We start from the raw sequence: 21,834 nt of genomic DNA on the forward strand, positions 1-21,834 counted from the left end.
ACCTGACCGACAACATGACAGCAGCATCTTACAGGCCTGAGGACAGCCTGGAGGAGAGGGCAGAAGGGCAGAGGACAGGGGGAAAGACTAGAATACATAAATACATACATATATACATAAATAAACACATAAATCAGGAGGAAGGTACTGATTTTGATTCAGACCAGGTCTTGTATTAGATTTTTAGCTGTAACCTGACAGGACCTAACCAGAGATGATGTAATAGAAGTGAACCGATTTTGGTGATTTGCAGGTTCATAATTTACATTTTAAGATTTCAAAATACTGACTCTGAATCGTTAAATTAAAACTTCGGTTTTCTTCAGTTTTTAATGTTAGTAAGAAAAAAACTATCAAACCTTCAGAGGTCCAGGTTACCGAGGAGACAGTACTCCGTCTTTAACATCATCCAAAGAAACACCTCAGACTTCAGATCAGATCCATAAAAATTCAGAATAAGACTAATTGTTATTAAAATGTCTCACACATTCAAAGACATGATTTTCTGTTTTCCTGTCTGTGAGTTAGAATTATCATGGATAAAAGCAGCAGTGTAAGTGTGTATGAGACATGTTGTATGTTTTGAAGAAAGTCTTTCAGACTTGGTGAAGTCTGCTGACTGTAAAATAAATAGCATGTCAGGGGTAATACAGAAACCCTCATCACTGATCACACGTAAATTTCAACATGTTGACCTCTAACCCCTGTTTAGTCTATAACTCTTAATCAATTTAACTCTCAATGAATTTAAAGTTTTATTTTGTTATTGTTAAATACTGAGTGACAAAAAAAGTCTTAAATCTAACTTTGCTGAAGTTGTAGGAACCCTACTTCCATCCTCAAACACCGGGAGAATCCCAAGACGAGAACTGCTGCTGACCAAAAGGATTACGAAGGCTCATCTCACATATCCAAAATGATCTCAATGATCCCCAAGTCTTCTGGGAAAATAATCTGTGCACTGGCGAGACAAAAGGCTCATCTTTCTGGAAAGTCTTAGTCCCCTTACATCTGCACTGAAAATAACAGCATTTCATAAAAAGAACATCATACCAACAGTCAAACATGGCGGTTGTAGTGTGATGGTCTGGGCTGCTTTGCTGCTTCTGGACAATTTGTCTCACTTGATGAACATGAATTCTGCTCCCTGTCTGATAATCCTGAAGGAGAATATGAAGCTATCAGTTCATGCCCTTTAGCTCACTCAGATTATGCAACAGGGTAATGATGCAGAAAGCCCACCTCTGAAAAACAAAATGAACATTTTGCAATGGTGTCGTCTTAGCACAGACTTTAGTCTGAGCCCGACCTTAAACTGCTGGATTAAAACATTCAAACATATTGTTGAAATATAAATAAATATAAAAAACATGTTTAAAATGTTCATGCTTGTACTTTCATCATGTTATTCAGAAATGTTAACCTGTTGTAACTGTGAAGCTCATCAACTTCACACTTGGCAGAATATCACCCTAACAGTACTCTGAAAGACCAGGTAACAGAGAACAGAGGAAGATGAGACAGAAGGAGGAATCGACACTCTGGGAGCCAAACACATGAGAATACATGAAAATCTGTACAGAAACAATGAGACTTTAATGTGATAAAGGTTTCTGTGGCTTCTTGTTGAACATGTGTTTCAAAGGCAGTGTGCAGCTAAGACTCATTGAAAAAAAAAAAATAGAGAAAAGAAAAAGAAACTGTTACTTTTAACATCACTGTTTTCGATCTGATCATGTCTCCCTTTCTCCAGACGTAACATGTGTATCTCCCAATGTTTCCCTGTGTGGGGTTTTTCAGAGTCAGACTGATATCAGCACGATCCTATTGGAAAACTATCAGTCACACCAAAAGTGCCCGTGTCGCAAAGTCGACTTAAGGAGCGGCTCACGGAAGCAGATTCAGCCAAATGGAGAAGGAGAGCCCTGGGCGGATGGTGGCATGTCAACAACGTAGCTGAAGATTTGGAGAACATGTCCTCAAAGCCTCAGCAGCTTCATCCCAAGAGGCCTGAACCTAAAAAAGAAAGGAAGAAACAGTCTAAACAGAGCAAATCTCCCAGACTCGCTCTTCCCAAAAATGGCAACACGGCAGTTTCATTAAAACCTCTAGGAGGAGCTCCAGTGCCTCCTTTGACAGCAAAGTCACTGATCACTCCTAAGACTGTCAAACGCTGTCTGGCGGCATTTAAAGACATTTTTGCTTCAGTCATAGAGTCTTCGACTGTGGACAGACGTCAGACTAACAGATGTGATGTCAGATCACGTCCGTCTGAGGAAATCTGTGTAGCAGGCAGTAACACTCATGCAGCTGACAACAGCCCAGACAACCAGGAGACCACACAAGACAGCAGGTATCAGCTACATAACATGCAAGGAAAAGCCTGAATTACTCTTAACCTCTGCCTTTGTTAGAGTTTCAGTATATTTCTGACTGTCGTTCATCTTTTATCAGCAGGTCTTCATTCATTTCTGTTCGGTCTCTGTAAAACTTGTCCTGTTTCATAAGTTTGCCACCTTTGTTTGAATACTCCTGAACTACCAAGAGTTCATGGTCAGAGCGAGTCCACTCCACTCTGGTGTTCTCAGGCAGGTCAGGTGTTGTTTTGCAGGGCAGGGTGACAGACTGAGCCTTCCTCCACCTTCACCTCCACGTGATGATCTGAAAGGACAAGAAACCACAATATCAAATATTGGACCAATAGCAGTCACACTCATGGCAAATGACAAGTTTCTGCATTTCTGACCTCTGACTTCACTAATGTGACTCTTTGCTTTGAGTGGTAACTAAACTGGAATTTATGAACTGCTGCTACAGCTACAGACAATTGAGGGATCATAATGAATGTTTCAGTGATTTAAAAGAAATCTTGAGTTTTTCATCATGGACAATATGTAAAAAGTCTACTGACATTTGTCTCCCTGAGCAGAGAAGACAACTCTGCACACCTAAAAGAATGCAATGCCATATACCACAGAGGCTGTATCAGTAAGATCTTATTTTAGTTTACTTTCCTGCTCATGTTTGTTGTTTCATTTTAAGGTTCGGTCCATTGGAAATCTTTCTGTTAGGTTAATCAAGACTGTGGCTGCTCCTCCAACCAAAGGCTGCGGCAGGCTGAACATGAGGACACAGATGACGCGCAACAATAAACGCATAAAATACACTTCTGTAACATTTGCTCCTTTTATTCCACATGCAACTGTCCAATATACAAATCAGCACATGGGATCAACTATTAAACAAACGCACAGACTGCACAAACAAATAACTGCAACTCACAATGGCTGCACTAATTACTATGCCAAATTACAACTTGGCCTATGGCATCAATTAGTGCACAAATATACAAAAACCATCAAGTTACAGTCAAAATCTATCAAAAGCATTCAAGCTGCGCTCAACAGAAGGTTTTGCCTCATGCTCACCCTACCTTTCTGCTCATCAACATCAGGTGCGGTGAACAGGTGAGTGCAACCACATTTATCATCTACCACACCCATGAGACACGCCCCACACCCGTGCACCAATACAGTGAGTCCATTTAAACCAACACAGTCAAAAAAGAGCAACTCATGGCTCCTACAAAGACTTTCAGAACTACTCAGAAAAAACTTGGCTTTCTTGTTGCTTTTAGGACTATTTGAGCTTCATCTACTGTACTGACTTTTACTCTTTCATGCAGCAGGTCTGACCTTTGACCTGCAGCTGGATGTCACTCAGTCTCTGTTATCCTCCTCCAGCACTGATGGAGCAGGTGTAAATACCGCTGTCAGTCAGTTTGGGTTTCCTCAGAGTGAGGTTGAAGTCTTTTGTGTTTAATGCATAACGACTCATTGATGTGCGCCCACTGTAGCGCTGGTTTTGCCCTTTAAGATCGTCTCCTCCTTTTCCTTGTAGGTGGACAGATTTGGGATTGAGGTCACTGCGAGTCCACATCACTGTGGGATTGTCCTCAGGTATCGAACCTTTGTAAACATAGTGCAAGAGGACAGAAGTCTCCCCCTCATATACCTCCACCACCACAGCCAGAGCATGCTGGGAAACTGTGAAGACACAAAAGCAGAAATCAAAGGAATGTTTGGGTTTGATTTAGTGTTGAAATAATAGATTACAAGTAACATTATCTTTAGGGAACATTTTACAAAGAAATGACAACATTTTAATCTTTACATATTTAAATAGAGTGAAAAGGCTGCTGTGTCTGAAGGAGCTCTCGATGTATCAAGAACAGTTTAATGCTCCTCAGCACAGATTATCCAAGTGTCCTTTTCTGTCCTGAATGGATGAACACATTCTCCCAAAACACTCCTAAGGAAACATTTGGGTTAGGTCCCAGCTGCAAAAATGGACCACTAGGAGCAGAAATAGCTTTAAATGATCAACTAAAAATGTTCCAACATGCAGAGATGTAGTCAGTGTTGGGAGTAATGGAATACATGTACTGACATATTTAAAATACACAATATGAGAAACTCTATTCCGTTACAGTTAACGTTTACATAGGTGGTAATCAGATTACAGTTACTTTGTTGAAATAAATGCACGGCGGTCTTTTCCTGTTTTATATATTATAGGCTACTTAGGTTATCCCCACTCTATGCCTTCTCCAATGTTGGTGATTAATCAAGTTCGGGCGCAGGTTTAGCTCAGTTGGATGAGCATGTACACATATATCACATGTTGCATGCATATCGCTGTTTCGAGCATGACTCATGGCCCACTTTATTTATTTTTGTTTTTTTTACTCAAATTCCATCAGGGTTTAATAAAGTTTCTCTGATTCTGATTACCAGAAACCAAAACCAAACACATAATAAAGGCTCTAATGCAAGCATCCTGCTGGTGGTGTCAGTTACACAATGAACCCAGAGCCAGCAGTGCACGGGCAGGAAATCATTCCTCACTTGGAAACTCCGACACCACTTCATAAGAAGAATGGGATGGCCAAAACTTCAGTATCTTTGATGTACTATTGCTGTGTGATTCCTATTACTATTCATTAAGGCTACTTGCTACAGAGCTAACATTGTTAGTTGGAGTTAGTTGATGTTAGTTCATAGACTGCAGACTGTCAGGCTGTTTCTCAGTACTCATGTATGCGAGTCCGTACTCCAGTCGTCACTTGTCCAGACTTTGTAAGTTCACAAATGTTAGAGTGAATTGTTAAATGTTTGTCATTTTTATTCTTACCATTTGTACTTTAACTGTGTGTTGAAAGGAATTCTTTGTTCTCCCCCTCCCCAGATTCTCGAGGTTCTGAGTGGGGGCTGTAGTGTTTATCACAGGCAACATCCTTGTGAAGGTCTGTTTGATGTGGTAAAACTTCCTGTCCTTTGTATGGCTTCACTGTGTTATCTAGGGTGATCCATAGATTGGGTGTGGGGAGGTTACCCTCTTTATGACCTAGGATGTTGTTCCTGCTTTATGACCCTTTTGGTCAGCAGCTCTCACACACACACTCACACACACACACACACACACACACACACACACACACACACACACACACACACACGCACTTACAAAACCACAGGCAAGGTACTCTTTGTGTGTATGTATACATCACATGTTAATGACCCTATGCATATTCAAGTAACCGCAATAAAAGGAGTGCTATGGGGAACCTGGCTGAGAGTCTGACGGAGGTCAAGTAGGTGGAACGACACTTGGCTCCAGGCAGGCCTCCCTCATGCATGAGTAACCCAAAGGACTTTGCCTACTTCGTGTCTTGCTTGCTGTGTAATCACATTGCCTTTAACGTTCCAGCGAATAGGTTTAAGCTACGAACCTAACCTATCACACAGGAGTCCGGACTCCCGGAGAACGCAGTGCGATCATCCCACAACTGAAATTGCAGTGTACTTGATGGTATCACTGGAGTTTTTATTGCCATTCCCTCTTAATTTAACTGTGATTAATGTTTGCAATGGAAATTACACATGACATAAAAATAACACATGTAGTAGATTTTTTTGAGAGGAAAAGATCGTTTGAATTGAACAAATATGTAAAATATAATGTCATCATTTTTGGAGCAGCCTTCAGGATCTCCAAGTATTAACATGCTCTTTTTAGACTTGGTGGATAGCATTAACAACCTGCTAGCTGCAAATAATCATGTGCAGTTCAACATGAACTGGGGAGGTAAACTGAACACACTCACATGAGACACAGACCTTCACAATAAAACAGGAAACAAGAAACCATCACACAAAGACGCAGACTTGACACTGAGAGGCAGAATATAACACATGAAACTCAATGCTGAACATGAGACACAAATCCTGAAACATGAATGAACAGAAACGTGGAACTCTAATCATCATCTTCATCATCAACATCGTCATCAGCACAAGCACTACAAGAAAATAAGAAAACAATCCATAATGCAAAAACACACCAAAACATAACAACTCAAAATACTTTATCAAACTGACCCAGAACCGTGAAAGTTTTCTGATCCTGCAAAGAGACTGAGGACAACAAACCCAGAGAACATGAGATACACAACATCCAACATTCAGACTCAAACAGCCTCCATAAATGAAGACTACCAGGTTGGCCCAGTTATACTAGGGCTGGGCCATATCATACCGTTATAATGTTAGGCAATGATTTAAAAAAAATGAAAATACCGAATATGGATAACCTGCCTTTCCGAACAGATTTTAGGTGGCACACGGCGCTCAAAAATCTGTCACAAATGTTTTAGTATGACTTTGCTGAGCTATGCAGCCGCACTGCTAGATGGACTGTTGGAGCATTACGGCTACCGTAGTCGGGAGCCTCGCAGTGATACGGTGCTTCAACGTAATATTACTGCATTGTGTGTGTTTAACCTCATTTTAAGTTTTGTGGATATTATACATGGTTATGCTGAGGATATGTCGGCCAATTTCCACTGGAAATGCCTTTTGGTTAAACTGTCAATGAGGAGTTTGCATTTGCACTGTTACAGTTTTATATAACTTTAATGCACATAAAAAACAGCTGCTTGTTTAAGTGAAAATACATTGATGGGTTTTTACTCTAATAAAGTTGTGGAGTTGTAAAGTATTTTGTCGAGTGTCATTTATATCGTTATCGCAAATTTTCAAATATATATCGTGATAAATATTTTGGGCCATATTGCCCTGCTCTGCTAGATATGAGCATACTTTACATAACTGTGTATGAATGATGATCAAGAGACAAACTTTGAAGATGCAGAGCATGATGTCGCATCATCAGACTGTAAACAAACATCCACCAGGCTTCTTTGCTGGCAGAGGTGATGATTCTCCCATCAGGGATCAGTAGAGTGTATTAACCTGTGGTATAAGCAGCAGTCAGTGAAATATTACTGTTTCACATAAGAAATCTAGCACATGAAAGCCAGGGTGGGAGGGATCTCTGTAAACTGACTCACCTCTGCAAGTGTGAGGCTCAACAAAGATCTGACTCTGCAGTCACAGACAAACAAAAAACTCCAGCTGGGAGATAGAAAACGCTGTCTGGGTCTTGCTGGATGTTGCTGGTCAGAGTCCCAAACTATTTTCATCACTTTGGTGTATCTCAACATCAGTTATGCAGACATACGTGTTCTTAAAAGCAATTCTTTGTTTTGCGGGCGGAGTGGAAGCTGTTTTGCTTCACAGTGCATCTTAACAAAGAGGGGATGCTTTTTATTTACATCTAGTCAAAAGTGTTGGTAATAGTGTTTTAATCACACTAATTTTAAAATTCTGACAATATCTCAGCTTGCAACGATTCATGCATTTTATTTTAAAAACGGCACAAGTGGGAATTTCTTCTGAATGGGTAATGTCAGCTTGTTCACAAGCGTTTCATTTAATCAAACCACTAGTTTTAATTTAACTAGTTTTTACGCATCTACTGGGGTTTCTTTCACGGGTTGATGAGATTATTTTATTCGGGATTTCGGAATGTTGAACTAAGAGTGAGACAGGGGCTACTACTATCTTGTTATTGTTCTCATTTTTCAGAGGGAGACATGCAAGCATGGGACCTCTCAGACTCGCCAGACTCCGAATTGCCCGAGTATTAATTTGACACCCACTATGATGATGTGATGCTGAGGCTCAAGACATTCCGATTCATCCCCGCCACACGCTTGTTTGTTCGCTCATACACAGTCGATGGGACTGGAACACAATTCAGCAGGATTGCAGAACACACCATGACTGCACTGGGATCATCACAACATATAGTGTGATGGAAATTCAGTTTCCTGTAGCACAGCACCGACAGAAGTTGCATGTTACAGATACGCTAAGGGAAATGAGAGTAAGGATATAAGCACACAGCCCCACTCCACTGACGACCTGCTGTTGGCCAACACCCTCAACGACTCTTACTGCTGGTTTGATGAGACATCAAGCAGCCTTGACACCTCCACCTTCCCCAACAATAGAGACACTTTGGTCCATCATCCCCCCACCTCCCCACTCCCACCAGCACAGAGCCATCACCACCATCAAAGACTTCACCCACAGGAGCCCCCTCCTCACTCCACAGCTATGAGGATTTCACACCACCTTCTCCCACTACAACCCTTCATATTCATGATGTGAGGACGCAGGTTAACCCTTTAGACCTACTAAAGAACCCAGTCCGCCTGAGCTTATCTTTATATTTTTACATGTTGTAGTGCCATTTCTGGGAGTATTTTAAGTTGCTATACATCAATACAACCATTATATCCCAAATTTTAATCATATGTATGCATCAAGTCATCAGTAACTACATAAATTGCAATAGTGGTATTTTTACACAAATTTCTAGTTAAAGTAATTTCAGAGGTTCATCCCTCAAAATTGTAAATGTACAAAAGTTGCATAAAACAGTTTCCAAATTAATTTTGAGTGTCTTCATAATTTTATTTTTGAGATACACCAATTTGTATATACTGCAGCCACCAACTTTGAAATTCTCATTTACATGACTTATTTAAATATTCTCCTCTTGAATGCAAAATTCTTAAAAACATCTTTTATCCTTTCAAGACTAAATAAATCTGAAAGCTGTTCCATCCTAAAAGAGTACAACAATGTGTAGTTTATGATGTTCTAAAGGTTTCAGCATCTTTTTGAATTTGTCCCATGTGTGGAAAGGTATGAGTGAGCCTTTGTATCATACTGTGAGTGATGCTCGTCAGCACACAAACCCAGAGTTTCTCTACAGGAACACAGAGAGAGTTATTCCCTGTACTGTAAGGACACATTCAGCATTGTGCAGTAAATCCAGATCATCCCAGTTAAATGATTACATGGATGTGAGTGTGGTCGTCAGAGCAGCACTGATCAGTGTCAGGTTATAATGACCAAGGTGTACACAAACACTAAGTTTGAGTGTGTGCAGTGAGACTTCAGTCAAAGCATTTAACTGAGGTGTGAAAAATAAGCTGAACTCTACAGCTTGTTGTGGTCCCCTGTGGCTTGACAGCCTTCCAGCTGTTCTCCAGCATTTTCATTTACAGTCATAAAATATCTCCACATGTTGCTCCTCTTTCTCTCTCTCTGCAGTCCAAATGCGTCTTCTGAGCGCATCTGAGTCACGTGACGGCACAGTAACAAATCCCAGCAGGGCAGGAAGAAGGGGGCGGAGCAAAGTGCGTCTGCCGCATAAGAAGAGGTGTTCACACAGACAGAGCTGCTTTTTCATCCACAGCGAGTAAATAGTGAACCTCCAGGAGAGAAACAAACTAAAGTATCGATCATATACCACTACCAACGTTTGGATCGATATCTGCATCGATCTGCGAACCCTTGTCTCCTGGATTGTAGCTGAGATCAGCGTGAACCACGTGGGTCTCTGCTCCCTGACCTGTTTCCTGTGTTTGGAAAAAGTTCCAGCTTCATCACGGAGTTTCTCTCGGTTTGTGGGCTCATCTAAAGGTAAGCACCGAGCTAACTTCAACACTAGATTTACTAACCCTGCGCACATTTGCAGAAATCCCTTGAACCCAACACCTACTAGAATTACTGACTTTTTATTTTCTGGTGCAAGTCCCGAGGTGTTAATCACCCTGCTGAGATTTGTACAGGTCATATGCTCGATTCACATCCTGCTTTTGTTGTGCAAACCACCCATTGTCTTTGAGGCCTGGCACATTTGCTTTTGCACACACATACAAACGCTGCAAATCTGTGTTTGTTTGACAGTGTAAGACAAAAGCAGCAAAAATAAAAACTGTACCAAGAGTACAGTCTTAATGGCTCACTATACAAACAATCTGGAGACATAAATACTGACACGTGTAGGGCTGGGCTGTATCATACCGATCACGGTAATACCGGTGTAATTTTAGGCAACGATAGGAAAATGAAATATTGGATAGAATATGGGTAAAACGCGCATGCGCAGTGCATATGTTTACATAAGCACATGGCGGGCCGTTAAATGAAACGGATGAACCTGAACTGGTTTGTAAAAATGCTGCAACTTCAGTGGTGTGGAACTGGTTTGACTTTCGTCCGTCAGATACACAACAAAGCACTATTTTTGGTAGCGCATGCTAGCGGGCCGTCGTTATTACCGTGTTTTTGGAAAATACTGCGCACTTAAAATCAATCCTTTGATTTTTCTGAAAATCGACAGTGCTCCTTATAATCCCGCGTGCTTTATGTAACTCTGGTTGTGTTTACTGACTTCGAAACGATTTTATGTACACGGTGCTCGAAAATCTGTCAAATGTTTCAGTACGACTTTGCTCAGCTACGAAGCCGCACCGCTTGATGGTAGTGGTGTGCGATACTGCATATTTTGGTATCAGATATGATACCAATACAGATACGATACTTTTCAATAAATAGGGTGGATGCCTCAGTGAATTACTGAATCGCAATTAATTTTCATGACCTTAAGTGTTTTTGTGATGTTTCCTTTGGTGTTATTAATTAGTTAAAACCCAGGACATAATTAGGAGAAAGAATTTATTTATAATATAATTATATAATTTTATAATAAAATTATATATATATATATATATATATAGATATAGATATATATATCTATATATACATATAGATATATATAGATATATCTATCTATAGATAGATATATCTATATATATATACATATCTCTCTCTCTCTCTCTACATATACATATACATATATATATATATATATATATATATATATATATCTGCAGCGTCACTCACAGAGATCTCAACTTTTGTATATTAAAGTCCAGCCTCACAATACTTCAGCAGATATCATAATATGCGTCAGTGACTTGACTCCTATAACACTTAAAAGCCGTCCTCACCGTCTCACACTCTGTGTTTCCTGCTGGTTTTTCTCCTCGTACACGTCTCTGCGTACAGGCACAGCCAAATGTCTCTAATCTTTGCCCTAGAAACAAGTCTAATATTTATCTGTGTCTGTAAGCGTGTTTGCATTGAAGACTGAATGCCAACTCTCATGAGCACATTTGCAATGTGTGTATGAAAATAAGTATAAATACTTATTTAATAAAAGCTCACAACATACCACTAATAAAAGGCCGGTTAGAATAATGTATTTCCCACAAATCACTGCCTCTGTTTGTATCTCTGTCACTGCAGGACCAACGTGGATCGAGAAGTCAGCGCTCTCAGGAGGCCGACAATTTTGTTGAAGAAAGAAGTGGAAGAAAAAAATACAACCGTGACGAGTTTGGGAAAGATTTTACTGTGAAAGCTTCCCTAAAAATGCATCAGGTCATCCACACCGGAGGGAGACCTTTCAGCTGTGGAGACTGTGGAAAGTCTTTTACCAGGTTTGGATACTTAAAAAGACACCAACTAATCCACACTGGAGAGAGACCGTTCAGCTGTGATGAGTGTGGAAAGTCTTTTACCACGTCTGGAAACTTAAAATCACACCAACTCGTCCACAGTGGAGAGAGACCGTTCAGTTGTGGAGACTGTGGAAAGTCTTTTACCAGGTCTGGAAACTTAAAAACACACCAACTCGTCCACAGTGGAGAGAGACCGTTCAGTTGTGGAGACTGTGGAAAGTCTTTTACCAGGTCTGGAAACTTAAAAACACACCATCTGATCCACACCGGAGGGAGACCTTTCAGCTGTGGAGACTGTGGAAAGTCTTTTACCAGGTTTGGATACTTAAAAAGACACCAACTAATCCACACTGGAGAGAGACCATTCAGCTGTGACGAGTGTGGAAAGTCTTTTATCCACTCTGGAAACTTAAAAACACACCAACTAATCCACACTGGAGGGAGACTGTTCAGCTGTGGAGACTGTGGAAAGTCTTTTATCCACTCTGGAAACTTAAAAACACACCAATTCATCCACAGTGGAGAGAGACCGTTCAGCTGTGATGAGTGTGGAAAGTCTTTTAGGCACTTTTCAAACTTAAAATCACATCAACTCATCCACAGTGGAGTTAAAGCGTACACCTGTGATCAGTGTGGCAGAGCTTTTACTCACAGTTACAGCTTACAGAGTCATCTAGTTACCCACTCTGGAATTAAGGCGTACAGCTGTGACATTTGTGGAAAAACTTTCAGCCGGATAGGGAGCCGAAATACACACCTACGCATTCACACCAGACATGATGTGTACAGCTGTGATCAGTGTGGTAAACAGTTTACTACAAACACAGAGTTACGACATCACATGTTTACCCACACTGAGGAACGACCTTATAAATGTGACCTGTGTGAGAAGACTTTTAAATCTCCACGTTACCTGAAAACACACCAACAGATCCACACCAGAAAGACTCTACAAGTGCAGTTACTGTGAGGTATGTATTTATATTTTTATCTTGTCAGCCCGACTGTTTGAAACAACTCTGCTCATCAAAGTGTGTTAGCATGTTAGCAATTCTACTGGCAGCTCTGAATGATTATTCAGACTCTAATCACAGGTTTTTAGGGATAGTGTTTGAGAATTGTGTTATTGTTATTGTAGCATTAAACTAGTATTACTTTAATGTTTTTACTCTTATCGTTTTTATAGCATATTAAATTGAGCTGAGTGTGATAATGTAAACAGTAAAATGTAATTGGACTTTGGCAGAGATGCTCTTTATTTCAGGTGACGTTCAGGATAAAAATGTTAAGGACTGACTTACACTGTCTTTGTGTTTTTGTTTAGAAGCAGAGCGACACAGATGGATCAAGTTCTCAACCCTGTCATCGCTGTGGGAAAGACTTTTGTTGTGACCTTTGTTACGGGTTCGAAATTGAGGACGAGAGTAAAACAATGATGGTCCAGAAGAGGTCAATCAAACAATTGATTTTAATGAATGCACGCAGCGTGGAGAGGTGCAAACTGCAAAACAGTTGTGCATCTCTACCCAAAATACACTCTAGATTGCTTTTATAACATCAGGGTATTGTAACGCCCCTTCTTGCGTTTACAAGCACATAATTTGCATGTACAGAACATTCATGTATTTTAAGAATTAACTGCAACATAGAGGTTCCTCCTTGTGGCATACTCTTAAGAATATGGTGATGATCTAAGGCCTTTGAGGTCACCATGGACTGGACATCCTTCCGTCACCTGTAACTAAGCAAACTCAAATACCACAAGAAGCTGAATACATTCAGGCCTTTGCTCAGCTACTATTTTACTGTACCAATATACTCAGCATATGAGTTATGATACATATATATTTAACTCAATCATTTTAAAGTAGTTATAACTGCACCTGTAATAAACATGTTAATATTTGATTATGATAACCCCTATAATATAAATTATAACATAATGCCAGCAACTTCAATAAATGCTTGGATGAAATGATAATTAATGCAATGACAAAGATGATGGTTATATAAAATAATCCCTATAATTCTACACCTTCGTGGAAAGACTTTAAGTCATTGAAGGACTCTGAAAATACATCAACGTAGACACACTGGAGACAAAATGAACTACTGTAAAGAATGCGGGAGAGGCTTCACCACTTCAAAGGACTTCAAACAATATGAACTCCTTCACAGTGGCGTTAAAAAGCATGTCTGCGATCAGTGTGGGTCATCCTTCATCAGTGCACGTCAGCTTGAAAAGCATAAACGAGTCCACACATGAGAGAAACCATACAAGTGCAGACACTGTGACAAAACCTTTTCACAATCATGTGATCATACTAAGCATGAACGCAGACACATGAAAGAGAACTTCATCATGGCGCCCCCCGTGTGCGGCAGCCTGTTACAGCAGCTCTGCTCGATCTGAGTTTCTTTCTTTCTTATTTTTTTTCTTCTTGTAATTTTTTATAAGTAACGTATTAGTAATTAGATACCTAATTTCCCACGTGTGGGACTAATAAAGGTTATCTTATCTTATCTGTGAAAGAGTTTGAGTAATCTCAGTTCATACTCCACTCAGAAACGATTCCATGTTACAAATAAACTGTTACGTCTTGATTCCTGCTTTTACGTTAATCTCATAAACAGTACATTTGCATAACGACTGAAACCGGCCCAATGAATGAACAATGGGCTGTGAGGTCAATTTCTTCATCATTAATATGCAAATTCTTATGAGCATTGATCAACAACCACTGGTCAATGGCCATCAGTACCATTCACAGAGTAAAAATTTGCATAATGATTATGAAGTTTACTGTTACCAATGTTCAAAAACATTTACTATATTATCTTCTCTGTGCAAACATCAGCGTGATGCAGGACTGAAATCATTGCCATCTCTGGATCACAGTGAATCTGCAGAGACAGAAAGATCCTCTTCTGGTTTCAGGGTCAGACTTAAACCCTTGAGATCAGGCTCCACAGAGTTCAGGTGGAGTCTTCTGTAAAGATCTGATGAGGCAGCTCTGAATGAAAATGTGCCTCTTGTTACATTTTAAGCTTTCTAAACTGTTCTACTGTAGTGTTTGTGTTGAGTGGTTCACTTTGTTCCAGCAGTTTGATTAAGAAATCTGTTTCCTGTTATATTTTTATCGAATGCATTGATCCATGTGTTCTGCAGTTTTTTTTTCAGCTTGTTTGTGTAATGAAATCCTGCAACAATTAAACCAAAATTTTATATGTTAAATAAAGAAATGGTTTACTGACAAAGAGTTTGAGCCATGATGTCATTTTCTGTATATCAGAGCAACACCTGAAGTGACCAGTGTTTAAAGTCAGAGTCAAATGTTGTGTCAGCATGACCTTGTAAAAACTGCTTGGCGATGCTTCACTACGTTATCTGCTAACTGTTAGGGTGTAGAAGGACGAAACTCCCAGGGTGACCAGTGGCAGGAGCTTCCTGATGCAGAGAGTTGAGTGTGGGGGATATAAAAGAGAAGCTGAGGCATCCCAAGGTTAAAGCTGGCATAACTGCACTTTAATGTTTGATGTGTGTTTTGGCTCTCCTGCGCGCAGTAATTAATAGCTTGAACACAGCAGAGCTTGATATAAAGACCTGGGTGACAACTAACTTTATGCTGCTGATTATACTTGGCCCTAAAATACCTAGAAATATGGTATCTAACCAGATACTTGCTCTGGATGGCATTACCTTGGCCTCCAGTAACACCTTGGAGTAATATTTGACCAGGACATTAAACAAATATTTAGGGCTGTGTGATGAACCAAGTTGAAAAAGCAGAAGGAGTCACAAGAATTATTAGAAAAACAAAGTTTTCATTCATTTAACCCAAATATTATATTTACAAAAGTAATTAATGTTAAGCTCATAAAAAATGTCAAAGAAACAAAACTGGACTCAGGCAAAGAACTGCAAACTTAACAAACCAAATGACTGCACAAAGAAATATAACTGACCTAAACAAACATAACTGACCTAAACATGAAATGGCACAGAAGGGTAAATATATTGTCTGATCAGACCACTATGACACAGGAGGAGTTTTTCCTTTCCAGTCACCTTTCTCACTCACTATGTGTTAATAGACCTCTCTGCATTGAATCATATCTGTTATTAATCTCTGTCTCTCTTCCACAGCATGTCTTTATCCTGTTTTCCTTCTCTCACCCCAACCGGTCGCAGCAGATGGCCCCGCCCCTCCCTGAGCCTGGTTCTGCTGGAGGTTTCTTCCTGTTAAAAGGGAGTTTTTCCTTCTCACTGTCGCCAAAGTGCTTGCTCATAGGGGGTCATATGATTGTTGGGCTTTTCTCTGTATCTGCTGTACAATATAAAGCGTCTTGAGGCTACTTTTCTTGTGATTTGGCGCTATATAGATATAATTGAATTGAATTGGTTCTTTAGTATTTCTAAAGGGTTAAACTGCTTCCTCACATCTGCTTCATGAATATGAAGGGTTGTAGTGGGAGAAGGTGGTGTGAAATCCTCATAGGTGTGAAGTGAGGAGGTTGCTCCTGTGGGTGAAGTCTTTCATAGCATCTGTTGTGGGGGGAGTGGGGAAGGTGGGGGGATGGGGTTGCTGTTGCTGGGGGTGGCTGTAGCTCAGGAGGTAGAGCATGTCACCTACTGATCGGAAGGAGGTTTGATCCCAGGCTCCTCCAGTCTGCATGCCAAGTATCCTTGGGCAAGATACTAACGCCAAGTTGCTCTCCGATGCATCCATCGGAGTATGAATGTGTGTGAGTGTAGTGAGAAAGCACTCAGTATAGAGGTATTGCTTGTGAGAATGGGTGTGACTGGGTGAATGTGGCGTGTTGTATAGAGCGCTTTGAGTACACCGGGAGAGTAGAAAAGCGCTATATAAGAATTAGTCCATTTACCATTAGCGTGAGTGACCAAAGTGTCTCTATTGTTGGGGAATTCTCTATTGAGTCGTGAAAGCTGCTTGATGTCTCATCAAACCGGCAGTAAGAGTCGTTAAGGGGGTTGGCCAACAGTGGAGTGGGGCTGTGTGCTTCCTGAAGTGAAAATCTGGCATTTAGTCAGCTGTGAGCGAGTCTTTCCCAGTGCCTGCCCCCAGGCCCCGGCTGCAGCTCGGAGCTGGGAGAAGGCCAGGCGAAACAAGTGAGCCGCGTGGAACTATTTCAAAGTGAACGAAGACGCGAAAACAAACGCGGACTGCATATAGTGCTCAGCTCAGCAAACAGTTATCCTTTGTCCTCCCTGGTGAACCTGATGTGAGGAATCTGACTTTAAGGACACCTGCAAACCCATTAATCTGACTTTGTACTTAAACCATTCTGGTCATGTGATCATGTGGTTCGTACCAACGCTCCTCTTCCTCAGAGGATCCACCTGTGCTTCCTCTCGTCTCTCCTCCACCTGTTACAGTGAGGGAACGTCCTCCATGATGGAGGAGCTGCTGGAAAGTGCTGAGAGTTTCCTCCAGAGTGAGACCTCTGTCACAGTTTAGAGGATCTACGGCAGCAGAGACCTTCATGGACACTAAAAGTCTCAAACACACAACAACAACATCACACTGACTCCACTCTGACATCACTGATCAATAATCAAAGAACACACAGATCAAACTGATCGATCAGCCATCAGAGGAGTCGGATCAATGGAGTTGCTTCTGTTCCTGATGTCCCCTGTTTGATCCTGGACCTGAACTCTCCCTGCAGAGGAGACACAAGACAGTCAGAGACACACACACAAACACAAATATCATCTTTGACAACTGAGGAAGTTTGGGGTCTCTCCAGTGATCCTCGGGCCTTTCTATATAGTAGGGCTGGGTATCGTGACTGATTTCTAGAATCAATTCAATTCTGATTTACAAGGTCCCGAATCTATTCTATCCACGATTCGTTTTAATTTGAATCAATTCGATTTGAATCTGGGAAATTTTGACAGTCAGAAATATTATGATTCAGATCAGTACATTTACATATTTTTGTATCAATAAAAAGGAAGCTGACACACGCAAGACTTTATCAAAGGTAGTGGTGTGCGATACTGCATATTTTGGTATCGATCCGATACCAAGTACGGGCCAGTATCGCCGATACCAATACCGATACCGATACTTTTCAATAAATAAGGTGGATGCCTCATTGAATTGCTAAATCGCAACTAATTTTCATGACCTTAAATGTTTTTTGAGATTTTTCCTTTTGTATTATAAATTACTTAAAATTCGGCACATAAAAGAAAAATAATTTATTCATAATTAAATAAAAATGTTTTATTATTGTGGCAGCTCGTGGTCTGCGATGCCGCTGCAGGTGAGATGGACTCACCTTCACTGCATCTACAATGATGCCTCGCTGGCTTAAAACCTGTGCGCTTCTTGTGCTGTTGTTGTTTTTGGTGTTGATGTGTACAGCTGGCAGCAGGAGGGCTGCAGCCCTTGAATGTAGGCTTATGTTACAGACACTGGATGATCACTGTAAGAGTGGACAACGCACGGCTCGGGGTGAGCCGGAGGCTGGCGCACCAGCGGGACCTGCCAAGCTGGAGATGGTGGCTGAGGTGCGCAGGGGTCCTGCCCGAGGGCGGCATGCTATCCGCTTCGGCCGTCTGCCCTGCTGCCTCTCAGCCCCGGCTAACTTCCACTCCTTCTCCGCCGCCTCTGCTTGCCATATGGGTGGCCATCAGGCCAGCTCCCGGGCTTCCACTGGAGGTGTGGGCGACCGCCAGAGTGGACACTTCTCCGTCGCTGGCCGGGACATGGGGCGCCGATGGTCCGGGCTGATTCCCTCGCCTGCTCGCGGGGTGGGGTGAAGCGGGCGATGGGGGTATGGGGCAGGACGTGTTCCGCGACGCCGCTGCAGTCTTGGTGGTGATGATGTGTACGGCTGCCAGCAGAAGAGCTGCAGCTGTAGAATGTACTGTTACAGCAACCGTGTGATTATTGTAAGAATAAATTATGCTGCAAAGCACGAAAATGCCATCGGGTCTGCCGTGTTGGCGATGTTTTTTTTTGTTTTTTGTTTTTTAAATCTTAAATCTTAAGTGCAGGCAAACCAGTAAACAAATTAAAACAAATACTGTTGACAAACTATAATACAGAAATTATTATTAAAATTCTCAACAACAAAAACAATTGGTAAAAATATAATTAATATGTAAACAATAACCCCCAAAGTGTCTTAAGTGTCAGCGCAACACTGAAGAGAGAGGGGGAGGAGCAAAGTGTGCCTGCTCTCCGCTGTCACAGGCGCTGCGAGTCTGCCGACCTAGCTGTTTCTGTTTTGCCGAAAAGCGCAGCGTAGCAAAAGCAAAATTCAAAGTAACGAATCGATCTAACCAGGCTAGTATCGATCCGATACCGATCCCGATCCCGACTTGGGATCGATACTATTGATATTTGGATCGATCCGCCCACCACTAATCAAAGGTGTGAACGTCACAGCAGATGCCTATGTGTCAAAGTAGCTGAAGATAAAACACAGAAAAACATGAAGGTGATTTTCCTGGCCTGGATTTTATAAAAATATTCTGCAGTAGGAGAAACGAAAGAAAACCAATAATCAACCTCTGAACATTACCTCTGAAGTTACAGCGGTTTTATTAGAGACACAGCTAAGCATTTTTGCATAATTTTAAAAAGTTTAAATTGGTTCAGTATTGAACAGCAGAAATGAGGTTTTCTTTTCGGAAGAATGTAAAAGGAAAAAAACAGCGGCAGACTTGAGCATAACAAGCAAGCGATAATGCAGAAAACAGATTTTTAGACGGGAAACTGTTGTTGGAGTACAGAGAGAGAGAGCTGTGCGTCGTGGTGGAAGCAAAACAGTAATAGTTAGAGTTGTTGTTGTTTATGTGAAGTGTAGTTTGGATCTTCTTTTGCTGCTGGTTCGGTCAATATTGTTTGGAGAGAGATCAAACTAACAGCTGTAGAATCAGCACATAAAGGGCGTGAACACAAAGCGCGGACCCACCGACAGATCAGAATCAGCGAGCTGTCGGCTTTCAGCCCGACTGTGAAAAAGGCGACATCTCACTGATTCTGATCCGCGGGTCGCGCTGTGCGTTTACGTCTTTGTGCAGAATCCGTGTTCCTGCTCTCATTTACTGTCTTAGCTGTTTGGTGGTTGTTGAAATTTTGTGAGATTTCACCAGAGATTCTGGCATTTCGGGCAAAATAAATTAATATTAAAAAATAAATTCAGGATTTTAATGAATCGATTTTAATCGATAAATCGATTATAAAAACCCACCTCTACTATATAGGCGCTGTGGAGAGCATCCTCACACAGAACATCGCATCCTTGTATGGGAACAGCTATGTTAAGGACCAACAAGCTCTTCAGAGAGTGATCTGTACAGCAGAACGCTGCTGCAAGGCTGCTCTCCCCTCCCAACAGGACATCTACACCAGTAGGTGCTGGACTAGAGCAGCCCAGCTATTGAAGGACCTGTCACATCAGAAGGTTCTGCACCATGTGCGCAAAAACAGAGAAACTCAAGAGCAGCTTCTATCCTTAGGCCATCTGTGTGGTAAATCAGGACACGCCCCCCCACCATACGTGACTGACGCAGGACTTATTGGCCGTTTATCAATGCCCAAGTGCACGATGCGTACTACGCGTGCTTCGGTGAGTACGTACCGCCGAGAACGCACGGGAGTGCGTACCACCGAGAACGCGAGCACGGACTCGTTGGCCGTTTCTCAATTCTCGGGCACGCGAGCACGGACTCGTGATTTGTACAGTCGGAACACCTGCGTGCGTGATGATGTCACAGGTCCGGAGTTTTCACTGCCGTCCCCTCTTAATGTAACTGTGAGTAACATGTTATGAAGCTTAACTTTAATCACAGCCAAACCGGTTTACTCAGGAACAAATAACACACTGAAATAAACCAAACATTAACATTTAGAAGTGATCTACGTGACTTATATATCATTTTTAACCTCAGTAGTGAAACCTCTATTAATAAAAATAGTGTACATGTACATACGTGTACATACCTTAATAAAAACAAGCAGGTGAGATGTTAGAACGCTTTTATTTCTATTCTAGTGGACACTCAATACTATAGACAGCTGCTGGGGTTTCTTTAACCTGAGTAGTGAGAAGACCGTGAGCGGGGGGGGGGGGCGATGTGCCGGGAGTCCGCTGTTGAGTTTTGGACGAAATGCATTCTGGGATATATAGCTGTCCCAAGTCTACACCGATGCATGCTCGATAAAATGGGCGGATCGAGAACACATCCGGGACTTTTTCGCGTTCTCGGCGTGATGCGTACTTCGAATTGGAACAGTACTTGGTCTCCGACTGATGACGTATCACGAGTACACGAGAACGCAAGTACGCACAAGTACGCATATTGATAAACGCCCATTGTTACCACATTCTGATATCATTGTCACGGCTGGGGAGCAGTCGTGTGGAGTATTGAAAAAAGGATCCAAAAAGCAGGTACTGGCTGGGGTGCGAGTGAGGGTTTATTTACAGTGGAGAAAAAGTGACAAAACAGGTAGAGCAGAGCGGGGCATAAACAAGTCTAAACTGGGAAAACTAAAGAACCAAACTTAAACCAGAAACTCACGAGAAGAGGAGCTAAATGCACAAAGAAGGATGACGGAGAGACACAGACTGAACACCGGGTTACACAGAGTAGAGATGACTGAAACGGAATAATACAGACCACGCGACAGTGAGCACAGGAAAACACAGGGCTTAAGTACACAGAGGGAGTAATTAGGGGATGAGCAACAGGAGGGAAACACAGCTGGGAGAAATTAGGCTAACGAGACAGGGGAGAGGTGAAACTGAACACACTGACATGAGACAAGAACTTTCAAAATAAAACAGGAACTAACAGACACGGAGAACCAGACAGGACACTTAACTTGACAAGCAGACTCATGAGCAGATACAGTAACCCCATGGACAGACAGAGACACAGACGCAGACGCAAAAGCAGGCCAAATATAACACAGAACTCAAACAATAATAATCATCATAATCGTCAACGGATAGCTAAAGAAACAGAATATAATTATAATCAAAACAGCATCCCCAGAGAGGAA

The 21,834-nt window shown here is 41.6% G+C and overlaps 1 protein-coding gene and 1 long non-coding RNA gene across 3 annotated transcripts in view; both read right to left on the minus strand.

Moving 5' to 3' along the window:
• Nucleotides 1-21,834, minus strand: part of LOC120438415 — a 190,598-nt gene that overhangs the window by 147,861 nt on the left and 20,903 nt on the right. The gene's annotated exons all lie outside the window — the stretch shown is intronic.
• LOC120438428 lies at nt 860-3,527 on the minus strand. 2 transcript variants are annotated; one of them, XR_005611878.1, is made up of 4 exons: nt 3,434-3,527; nt 2,517-2,661; nt 1,243-2,016; nt 860-1,160 (listed from the first exon to the last, which is right to left on the minus strand). It is a non-coding gene; the product is annotated as an uncharacterized LOC120438428 (long non-coding RNA). The 2 variants fall into 2 exon arrangements; XR_005611877.1 differs by having other exon boundaries at nt 1,121-2,016; nt 3,434-3,520.

The sequence above is a fragment of the Oreochromis aureus genome, linkage group 3 (genome assembly GCF_013358895.1).
Source record: "Oreochromis aureus strain Israel breed Guangdong linkage group 3, ZZ_aureus, whole genome shotgun sequence".
Lineage (NCBI taxonomy): Eukaryota > Metazoa > Chordata > Actinopteri > Cichliformes > Cichlidae > Oreochromis > Oreochromis aureus.